The sequence below is a fragment of the Ahaetulla prasina genome, chromosome 2 (genome assembly GCF_028640845.1).
Source record: "Ahaetulla prasina isolate Xishuangbanna chromosome 2, ASM2864084v1, whole genome shotgun sequence".
NCBI classification, from domain to species: Eukaryota; Metazoa; Chordata; class Lepidosauria; order Squamata; family Colubridae; genus Ahaetulla; species Ahaetulla prasina.
The window spans coordinates 49,361,752-49,374,241 of record NC_080540.1 but is presented as its reverse complement, the minus strand read 5'-3'; positions in this window follow the sequence as shown (position 1 = coordinate 49,374,241).

Genomic DNA, 12,490 nt, shown 5'->3' with positions numbered 1-12,490 from the left:
AAGTCTTCCAGACAAAGATGACGATGAGCCAGTCCACCATAGAAATGTACTGTAATAAATCTGTATTTGTAATGCAACATTGAATGGTTTTAAATATAAATGCATGGATTTGAACAAAGATTCATCTGTAACATCTTTATTTTATTTTATTTTATTTGTCATAACAGCATACATAAGCATAAGCATGAAGCAACAGTGGGACAGGAACGGTAGGCACATTTGTGCTCTTATGCATGCCCATTATAGACCTCTTAAGAAAGGGGCGACGTCAATAGTTTTTGGTTGAAGCTTTGGGGACTTTGAGAAGAGACCACAAAGTCAGGTAGTGTATTCCAAGCATTAACAACTCTGTTTCTGAAGTCATATTTTCTGCAATCAAGATTGGAGCAGTTAACATTAAGTTTAAATCTATTGTTTGCTCTTGTACTGTTGTGATTGAAGCTGAAGTAGTCTTCAACAGGAAGGACATTGCAATAGATGATTCTATGAGTTAAACATAGATCCTGTCGAAGGTGGCGGAGTTCTAAGTTTTCTAAACCCAGGATTTCAAGTCTGGTGGCATAAGGTATTTTATTGTATTCAGAGGAGTGGAGAACTCTTCTTGTAAAATATTTTTGGACACGTACAAGTCCCTCTGAAATGAGTTGAGGAGATGCAGAACAAATACAATTGTACCCATCTGTGAGGTCTCTGTGTGTGTGTGTGTATCTGTCAGTGTGTGTGTGTGTGTGCACTAGAGAAAGACAAACTCACAGATAGAATAACTTCTTTCAATTCTTATTGAGAGAAAATGTATGAAACCTCTCATCAGCCACTTGAATATGTTGCCAAAGAGACAGAAACATTATAACCAATATGCTAACATTTAAAAGATTATCAAGGCTCAATTTTAAATGGGAAAAAATCTAAAGCTATATTGAAGATAATACCTTAGAGATATTTTAGATATGCATTCTGTATGATAACCTTTTTTTCAAAATAAGCACAATGGGTTGCCAACAACAAATAAAATTAAATGAAACACTTTTTCCATTGGAGAAAAAAGTTTGCAGATGCAAGCAAGCATGAAATGAAATTCTGCTAACGAGTTTCCATTTAGGAGATAAATACATAATCAAATCATTTTTTTACCTGATGCACAGAAGCAAGAAAATCAATTTATTCATCATAAGTGTTACTTTTGTGTATTGATATTCTCAGTGTGTCTAAAGCTGGCTATACTGAGTGAACCGTTCAATTTCAGTTATGTTTATATGCTAATGTTAGCCAAATTATTTTCTCAGAAGCAATCTCTTTTGCTTCTGTAGTACATTTTTTTGTAACTCAGTGCCTCCAAAACTTAAAAGGAGCGGGAGAAAAAAAATAAGGTAACGATGATGGCAATGCAGAACTTTTTTGTACTTTTGGTTCTACTTGCAAATGATGTTATAATTTCTCAGTGTCATCATTTCTTTTGCTAAATAATTAGTGAGCTCAAAAGACAGAAATAAATAATAATTTAAAAATGTTTTGTCAAAGAAACGGCCCACAATCCAGCACCAAGCAAAATATTCTATTCTAAATTAACCACTAGTAGCATCCAATGAAGCTGCAGCAATGGCTTTACAGGTAGTCCTTGACTTGCAACTGCAACTGAGCCCAAAATTTCTGTTGCTAAACGAAACATTTCTTAAGTGAGTTTTGCTTCATTTAACGATCGTTGTTGCCACAGTTGTTCAGTGAATCACTGCAGTTGTTAACTTAGTAACACTGTTGTTAATTGAATATGGCTTCCCCATTTTGACTTTGCTTCTCATAAGGTCAGAAAAGATGATGACCCTGGAACAATGCAGCTATCATAAATATGCGTCAGTTGCCAAGTATATGAATTTTAACCATATGACCAAAGAGATACTGCAATGGTCATAAGTGTGAAAAACAGTCACATGTCACTTTTTTCAGTGCCATTGCAACTTTGGACAGCCACTATGTCAGGGTTCCAAGGAACATCCCCAATGAAATAAAGTTCTGAGGCTTGAGGTTCTTCAAAGTTCCAATTTATTAGAGATGTCATGTTGGCACAGCTGGGAAAACCCGAAACTGAAAGCTTCCAGGTTTTCCGCACCCAGTTGACAGTTCACAGCCCTGCCCCACACCCACAAGTTCATCGCATTGTCCAATCAACTCTTCACACTCAATTGAATACAATCTTCAGGCAGTCTCCATCAGATGCAGGATGTCTTTGAATACGAAATGTTGTTATGACTAACTTTCTACCGCTCCAATAACAACCCCCTCCCAACTTCCCCAACTAAAATATGTGGCAGTTAAGAAGCAAAAAGAAAATTGCCTTCCAAAATTGACACACTAAATGAACTGTTGTACGTCAAGGACTCCCTTTATGTCACTTACATAACTTTATATAATTTACATAATTGAAGCAGTTCCAAATATACAGAGATGTCATCAGCAGTTTTTAATGGAACATTCTGGCCTACATCAAAGAAGCTAGGCTTGTTCTCTAGCAAAAAATAAGGCTAAAGCCAAAAGGCAGGCAAACACCCCCCAATGGTGGCTTTTTGCATGCTTATCAATTTCTAGTCTGTCAATTTTATCTGTCAATTATGTCTGTTATCACCAGAAATATTTCCTAGTTTGAACTATTTTCAATTATTGTTTATGACTATGATGGATTTTAAAAGTGAACAATGTATTCCGTGTATGTCGCTTACATGTTCTTACAATTCTTGTCACAATTCTTGCCAAAAGAATTTGTTTTAACTATGAACAATTTCTCTAAGCAGCTACTGTTGTAATGCTTTAATATATTTCTCTTGGTATTTCACTGTCACATAAGGATGCGGATATATCTGCACAAGGGAAAGTATTGTAAAATTACAGTGGAGTAAATTCCACTGTGATTCTGCACAGTTCAGATACCACCTTGAATGCTTAGTTAAGAAGGATTCAAAGCAGAACAGGTACAAAGAAGGGACGTGAATATAAACAGATTATTAGAAGCAAAGTCTTTATAAGGAGAAATGGAGAGAACAATGTGAGTTTAGTTTTTAAAAAAGACTATCAATGAAGGATGTGAGTATAGCTTTCAAGTATCTCAAGAATTATTATACAGAAGAAAGTTTAAATCTGTTCTCTATGAACTCAGAGTACATGTCACAGGATGATAATTTTAAATTATGATCTTACAGGAAGGCAGTTTCAGGTGGAAAAGTAGAAAAAAATTCACAGCAATTTACAAGATACCACTTATCAAAGAATGTGGTAAATTCCCCTTAATCTGAATTCTTCTGCTGAGCAGAGATTTGCATTTGCTAGTTTATATGACTCTTTCAAGAATTTTACTTAACCTACACTTTTCTAAAAGTGTTGGACTGAGTATGGATTACAATTTTTTACATAGAATATATCTAGAGCAAATGTCACAAAGGTGCTTTGCTTTTTCCTTGAAGACATCTTGCTTCTCATCCAAGAAGCTTCTTCAGTTCTGACTACGAACAGTGTCAGTCAGAACTGAAGAAGCTTCATGAATGAGAAGCGAAATGTCTTCAAAGAAAAAGAAGGTCCGTGTTGTGGCTCCAGCCTCCCCACCCAAGCCTGGACCCCTGCCAGAAAGTGACTCAGACAGTGAGAGGGAAGGACAGGACTCTGCAGGACCAGCCTCTCTGGCTCAGCTCCAGGAGCCAGAGGCATGCCAGGTGGAGGAGGTGATGAGGCCTCTGTCTCCTGTATATCCCCCCGCCAGCTGTGGACAAACAATCCTGGTTAGATCCCTGGTTTCGTAGACAAGAGAGGCGGAAAACAACAGAAGAAGGGGTGGAGCAGGCCTAGAAAGTGCTGAGTCACTGAGCCATACCCCACAGGGTATAAAAGCAGAAGGGGCTGCTCTACTACTTCATGATGGACAAACAAACTGACTGGAGAAAACTTGAGCTGAACTATTTGACTGAGCATTTGGCCTGGATTGCTGTTTGTTCCTGACTTCCTGGTTGCTCCGGTAACATCAGGGAAAAGCTTGGCAGACGTTCACTGGTCTGCTGCCAGAGCTTATAGCTCTGTGGACTAAATTGCTGGCTAATTGAGTCAGTTCACGTGCCTCCCAGACTGAGGTGGGGGACAGAACAGTCCGGTTGCCTCTTGAAAAAACCCCGTTGTGAGACCTATGCCTTGCATGACTGAGAATTTCCATAGATAAATGGAGCAAATGTTCCTTGAAAGGGGGAAAAATCATTATTTGAAAATACTGAAAGTAACACATTATTTGTATATAATTGTTTTGTATATCAAAACAATTTCATTTCTGTTTTTGATAACTTCTGTAAGTGTGGAAGTTAATGCATATGGGGTTAAAACTATAGTATTGTGAGCTTATCTCCCAAATGTCAATAAAGTGATTTTGCAAATAATTTATGGGGAGACTAATAGATTTTTCTTATGAAAGTTGACATTTCATGGAGGATGTCCCTATCCAACTGGCAGGACTTCTGAGAAAAATATTAAAAGTTGCTCAGGTGAAGGTAAATCACCAAAAGTCTTCTTTGATCTGATGAACAATATAAGGTTGGTTGATATATGGAGACAGAAAAATGGTAGCTCAAGAAAGTATACTTATTTTTCAGGAAGATCCAGATCCTTTTCAATAATTGACATGATTTGAATTTTATAAAACTTGGCTACTAAAATTTCCAAATTAGAGATTTTACTAAAGATGTTTTCATGTCATAATCCTGCTAGTCTGATTTATAAAACACAATCTATCTCTTTCAGATGAAATGAAGTGTTGTTGCGGAAAGAAGAAATTGTTGAGGAGTGTAAAAAGAAAAGCATAAAGTGGGACATCACATGACTTCATCACTTTGCAAAAGCAATGGCACTAATACTTGTTTTCATTGTTAAGCCATAACTAAGCAAATTTTACTGGCTATTAGCCGATACCCCAATCCAAAGCCATTCCAGCCTTCATCCCTCCCAGTCCTCAGTAAGATAAGAGATTTGCCACTGTTGTTTGAAGTGAATGGTTGAAGGATTTAAGCCAGAGGTCTTCAAATTTAGCAGCTTTAAGTCTTGTGACTTCAACTCCCAGAATTCTCTGGGAGCTATGCTGGCTGGAGAATTCTGGGAGTTGAAGTCCACAAGTCTTAAAGTGGCCAAGTTTGAAGACCTCTGATTTAAGCTATCTCTTCCAGAAGGTCTGTCCACCTTAATTTCTCATCCTTCCTAGCTGTAGTAGTTTAGTAGTTTTTGCTACTTCCACTTAACACGTCCCTTCCACTGTGTCCCTTCCTGGACCGGGACTCGTTATGCATGGTCACTCATGCCCTCGTTACCTCCCACCTGGATTACTGCAATGCTCTCTACATGGGGCTCCCCTTGAAGAGCACCAAGAGACTTCAACTGGTACAGAATGCGGCTGCGCGGGGGATAGAGGGAGCGTCTCATAGCTGCCATATAACACCTCTCCTGCGCAAGCTGCACTGGCTGCCGGTGGTCTTCCGGGTGCAATTCAATGTGTTGGTGATCACCTTTAAAGTGCTCCATGGCATGGGACCAGGTTACTTATGGGACCGCCTACTGCCACCAATAGCCTCCCATCGACCTGTGCACTCTCACAAAGAGGGCCTTCTCAGGGTGCCGTCAACCAAACAATGTCGGCTGGCGGCCCCCAGGGGAAGAGCCTTCTCTGTGGGGGCACTTGCCCTGTGGAATGAATTACCTTTGGGGCTACGCCTACTCCCCGACCTCTGGACCTTTAAGGGCGAGCTCAAGACCTTTTTGTTTCACCGAGCAGGGCTGGCCTAATGGCAATTTTAATGGGTGGTTTTATTGATGGTTTGGTTTTATAGTCTTACTTGTTATTTTAATATTTCGGCCAATTGAATCAGATTTTTAATTGAAATATTGTGTTTTAACTTTTGTATATGTGTTTTATCTTGGCTGTAAACTGCTCTGAGTCTTCGGAGAAGGGCGGTATAGAAATGCAAATAATAAATTAATAAATAAATAAATAAATAAATAAATAAACAAACAAACAAACAAACACACACACACACACACACACACACAAATTGCTACTTAAAAGGATATCCCAGGTTAAAAAAAAATAAGGCTGTGCATAGACAAGGTATTTATTTAAGAGAAAGGAGGAGGAGAAGACTAATCTCTGAGGACATAATTCTAAAACCTAATTTAGTTGACTTTGATGTTGATTCAACTCAGATGTAACTAGCTGTCACTGAATGTGGAATGGGCTTGGCTACCCTTCATTACATGTTTACCAGAATAAGCATAAAGTTTTATTTATGAATGTTGAAAAAAAGCAGCTGCAAGCAACCTTCATGATGCAAAAAAGATCAAAGGTGCAAGCTATCACACTGCAAATCTTGCCCTTTTATTTTTGTGTTCCAGTGATGCACATTTTGTGACATAGCCCTTATGCCACTACCCTCTCTCCCCCAGTGCCCATAAATACCTATAATAACTCTATTGGAGTCCTGAATAGTCTCTTTTCTAATTAGCATGTCAGAGTTAAAGACGATGTGATTACAGACTATAATTAAATACACACACACACACACTCATCTAAGCAAATAGACCATCAATACCTATTATAGCATGATGTAAACCTAAATTTTAAAAACTAATTTTCTCTTTCTTGTTTCCGTAAAGAAGATTCCTTGACTGGATGCTGGCCATCTCACTTGGAAAACTGCAGGTGAAATATTCATGAATATGATGGTATAAATGAATTACAGCTTCTCAGAGCAATGTGTTTTTTTTACAGTTTGCGTTTCCCAGTGTCACTTGTTGAGATAGAAATCAAACCAATAAATAAATGTCTTCAGTTGGGAGAATGCATTTAGATCAGGGCTTTCAAACTCACAGCCCGCGGGCTGGATGCGTCACGAGCTGGCCACACCCATGCCCAGTTTAGCAAATGGGGAAAAAAGTCACGATACGTCACATGTGATGCTGTGAGTTTGACACCCCGATTTAGATGGTTCCCAGCATGAGTTTCTTTATTACTAACCTCAGAAGGCGAGAATTAGACTACTCCAGAAAAAAAAATATCAATCACACATTGCTACACACCGCAGCTTAAAATTGGCAGCTGCCTAGTTTGGCTTTAATTTTATTTGAACAGTTATTGTGTTTTAAGAAAGTCTATTTTTAATGGTTTGGTTTTGTCTCATAGAATATCCCTTGATCAAAAATTGTTGATGTTAGTGTTCCAGTAATATTCCAATTCTGTGCATTCAGATTTTCTATGCCTGAGAACAGGTTGAGATGCAATTTGTAATTCACCAAATCTTCCATGCCGTTATGGTCAGAGCAGATTTTATTTCTTTTCATAAAAGGGTTGGTTGAATCAAGGAATGCCTCAGTCCCAACAACAGTCAGACTTCAGGCATTTCATCTTCTGCAGTTTTAAATATGCCTTTTAAATCAAGAGCAATAACAGAAGCCTCTACAGTAAAATATCAACTCCAGAACTTTAGATTGCTTGCCATTTTTTCAGTCATCCACAGTTATTTGGCTCAACTTTCTTCTTCTTAAACTGACGTGACTCCATGTGGCTTAAAACATGATTTACAACTCTCAGATCACAGTAAGCCAAAACAAAATGAACTATGTTAGTTCTTAACTGATACGTATGGAGTCGGATTTGTTTAATGACCACATGATTCATTTAACAACTGCAGTGGTTTGCTGAGTTGTGGCAAAAAAGGTGATACATGAGTCACAGCTTGCTTAACAACTGCCTTGCTTAGCAACAAAAATTTTGGTGTCAGTTGTGGCCGTAAGCCGAGGACTGTCTCTACTTACTTTGTGCAGTATATATAGCAAGTGTGTTTGATCACTTTGACCATTCCCCAATAAATCCTCCTTCCTCACACCACTCAATTTTATATAAATAAATGATGTGTTCATGACTATCATATTTGTACCAAAGCTGTGATTTCAAATTTACTTCTTACTTAACTTGCTGGAATACAGTGCTTAAAGCTGCCAATAACGCAATTGAAATCTCTCATTAGTATTTTATTGTTCTCCTTGCCTTTCTTAGCCCAAAGAGGAAGATAAACTGCAATTCTCTGCAGAGAGAGAATAATTGGGAGAAATGTAAATAAATGGGCCATGCTTTTCCTTGGGGTACTCATTGATCAACTTATCAGGAATGATTCTCAGTCATCTCAGATGAACTGAAATTAATTAAAACAGACCACTGATGTGAAGCCCTTTGTTGGCCACTGAAACCCAGCTGAGATTTACAAGATGGAAGCAGTTTAATAGAGGGTTACATGAAAATGCGTATTAGAAGAACTTCATCAGGGTAATATGAGTAAACCACAGGCTGGGATCTTTTCTTTTGAACACATATAAACAAAGGAGCATTGTTATTCACAACTACATTGTTGTAGTTTGAGTTTCATACTACACACTTAGGACAAATGAAACGATCAACATAGGATATATAGAGGCTTATTTACCAACCTTGCAATCTGCTTAACTGTTTGCAGAACAAATAATGTGTCCATAATGTTCGATATATTTAACAACCTGTAATTGCCCAAGTAATATTTAAAGAGCAATAAGATATAATTAATTTATAAAGAGTGGTTGGTGATTTGGACAATTTGGTAAGAATCCCAAGATTATGATATTGGTATTTTAAGTTGATTGTCTGCAAATGTGTTATTTATAATTTAAGACAGGAGTTCTGATCTGTATCAGTGGTGGGTTTCTACCGGCTCGCCCCGGTTCAGGTGAGCCAGTACCGGCGATGGTGAGCTGAGAGCAAACCAGTTCGCTCTGAATGTCAACTGGGCCCTCCTGCCCGCCCCTGCGCTATACCTACCTATATTCGTTCGTTTTTAGCCCAGCTGATAGGGGCTGCAGAGTGGAGTGTCGCGCCTCAGCTGTTCTGAAATGCAATGTGCTCACGCAGAGTGCAAGTCTGATACGAAACGAACCAGTTGTAACATTGGTTGAAACCCACCACTGATCTGTATGTATGTTATCCCTGGAAACTTAAGGAACTGAGGTCATCACAATAAGCAACACTAGGAATGATGATGTGTGTGTTGGGAGGAGGGAGAAGGAGCTCAGGTTCATAACCCTGTCCTAATGTTCCCTTTAATTGAATTCATCTTATGCGTTCAATTCATGCTTATACTTATATATATATTATCTAATACGTACTTGACAAATTAAATAAATAAATTAAAAATAAACTTGATTTAAAATTACCGTAGCTGTAATGTTCTCAATCAGATTTCTTTAACTCATGGCCATTTTTTATTTGCACGTCTGTTTTTAAAAATGTCCTTGAATTCCTTCAAACCAGCTCTTCTATTCCCACATAGAATGATCTGGGCTTATTTGTTTGGCTTTGAGTCAGTTTCAGAGATCTTACTTCAGTGATCTTTTAAGTCTTTGTTTTAATTTGTATATTGTACTGTTTTATAATTTGGCTGTACACCGCCCTGAGTCCTTCGGGAGAAGGGCGGTATAAAAATCTAAATAAATAAATAAATAAATAATAAATAATAAAAGAAAAGTTAGCAGAAACCCATAATTGACTCCACATGATGTTACACAGTGGTAGTCAACCTGGTCCCTACTGCCCACTAGTGGGCGTTCCAGCTTTCATGGTGGGCGGTAGGGGATTTGTCTGATACTGAAGCACTTCCCTTTTTTTAAAATTTAATTGACTTTTTTAAAAAAATCATAGCATTATTTAAAAACATTTTCATTAGGTTTTCATAAAATTCCCCATGACAATTTAAATTTCTGAAAATATACTATTTGTATCACCCGCACATAAGTTTAGTTCATGCTACATAAGTGAAACTAAATGGTGCTATAGTGCGACTGCAAACAAAACAGCCTCGTCCCAGAATAGCTCGTGCATATCCCCCCACACCACCCAGTGTAACAGACAAGCAGAGATGGTAGCCAGCGCACCCCCCCCAAACTCAATCCACGATGCGCGAGAGGCATGTGCTGACGACAATACACTGTGCATTACTGTGGAACCGGTGGGCGGTTAGAAAATTTTATTACGAACAGAGATACAAAAATGGGCAGTAGGTATAAAAAGGTTGATTACCCCTGATGTAACATCAAGAGCAATATAAACAAGAGGATTTTATCTGCATTTTTTTATTATTATTGAAGGTGTTGTAACAGGTTTCTTGGAGTTGTAGAACAGAAGTCTGGGATGCAACAGCAGCAGAGGTACAATTCAACCTCATGACCTTGATGCCACTCAGCCAGCCATGAAATTAGGAGAAAAATGAGAGGTTTTTTTGTCTGATAGGCTTTAGGCAGCAACAACTGGTCAGATTTTAGGCTCGGTTTTCTACCTCTTATCTGTTCTGCTCCAGTCCCTAATTCCTTAAATAGAAAATGGTCCGCCCACAACAATGGAAAAAATTGAGACATCCCCACCCACTTCCCTGATCAGAACCAAATACCAAACACCAGGGGTGAAATCTAAAAATTTTCCCTACCGGTTCTGTGGGCATGGCTTAATTGGTGGGCGTGGCTTAATTGGTGGGCATGGCTTAATTGGTGGGCATGGCTTAATTGGTGGGCATGGCTTAATTGGTGGGCATGGCTTAATTGGTGGGCATGGCTTAATTGGTGGGCATGGCTTGGTGGTCAGATGGCTGGGTGGGCGTGGCCAATAACAATAAATAAATAAATAAATAAATAAATAAATAAATAAATAAATAAATAAATAAATTAAAAATAAACTTGATTTAAAATTACCGTAGCTGTAATGTTCTCAATCAGATTTCTTTAACTCATGGCCATTTTTTATTTGCATGTCTGTTTTTAAAAATGTCCTTGAATTCCTTCAAACCAGCTCTTCTATTCCCACATAGAATGATCTGGGCTTATTTGTTTGGCTTTGAGTCAGTTTCAGAGATCTTACTTCAGTGATCTTTTAAGTCTTTGTTTTAATTTGTATATTGTACTGTTTTATAATTTGGCTGTACACCGCCCTGAGTCCTTCGGGAGAAGGGCGGTATAAAAATCTAAATAAATAAATAAATAAATAATAAAAGAAAAGTTAGCAGAAACCCATAATTGACTCCACATGATGTTACACAGTGGTAGTCAACCTGGTCCCTACTGCCCACTAGTGGGCGTTCCAGCTTTCATGGTGGGCGGTAGGGGATTTGTCTGATACTGAAGCACTTCCCTTTTTTTTAAATTTAATTGACTTTTAAAAAAAAATCATAGCATTATTTAAAAACATTTTCATTAGGTTTTCATAAAATTCCCCATGACAATTTAAATTTCTGAAAATATACTATTTGTATCACCCGCACATAAGTTTAGTTCATGCTACATAAGTGAAACTAAATGGTGCTATAGTGCGACTGCAAACAAAACAGCCTCATCCCAGAATAGCTCGTGCATATCCCCCCACACCACCCAGTGTAACAGACAAGCAGAGATGGTAGCCAGCGCACCCCCCTCAAACTCAATCCACGATGCACGAGAGGCATGTGCTGACGACAATACACTGTGCATTACTGTGGAACCGGTGGGCGGTTAGAAAATTTTATTACGAACAGAGATACAAAAATGGGCAGTAGGTATAAAAAGGTTGATTACCCCTGATGTAACATCAAGAGCAATACAAACAAGAGGATTTTATCTGCATTTTTTTATTATTATTGAAGGTGTTGTAACAGGTTTCTTGGAGTTGTAGAACAGAAGTCTGGGATGCAACAGCAGCAGAGGTACAATTCAACCTCATGACCTTGATGCCACTCAGCCAGCCATGAAATTAGGAGAAAAATGAGAGGTTTTTTTGTCTGATAGGCTTTAGGCAGCAACAACTGGTCAGATTTTAGGCTCGGTTTTCTACCTCTTATCTGTTCTGCTCCAGTCCCTAATTCCTTAAATAGAAAATGGTCCGCCCACAACAATGGAAAAAATTGAGACATCCCCACCCACTTCCCTGATCAGAACCAAATACCAAACACCAGGGGTGAAATCTAAAAATTTTCCCTACCGGTTCTGTGGGCATGGCTTAATTGGTGGGCGTGGCTTGGTGGTCAGATGGCTGGGTGGGCGTGGCCAATAACAATAAATAAAAATAATAAACAAAGTATAAAAAAACAATAAGAGGTACCAAAAACCAACTTTCACACTTTACACACACACACAACACAACTGACTCACACACAATGTAAAAGCAGCTGCAGTTCACACTTCACACAGCCACAAAAAGCTCAAAAACCAACTTTCACACTTTACACACACACAACACAACACAACTGACACACACACACACACACACACTACCACATACAGCTTTCTGAGATTTTGTGTGTTTATGTAGTTAGAATGAAACACTACAGAAACACACCAAATCTCAGAAAGCTGCACAAATATTTTATTTTATTATTAAGGTTTGTGGACTTCAATTCCCAGAATTCCTCAGCCAGGAAAGCCAGCCAGCATTAATCAC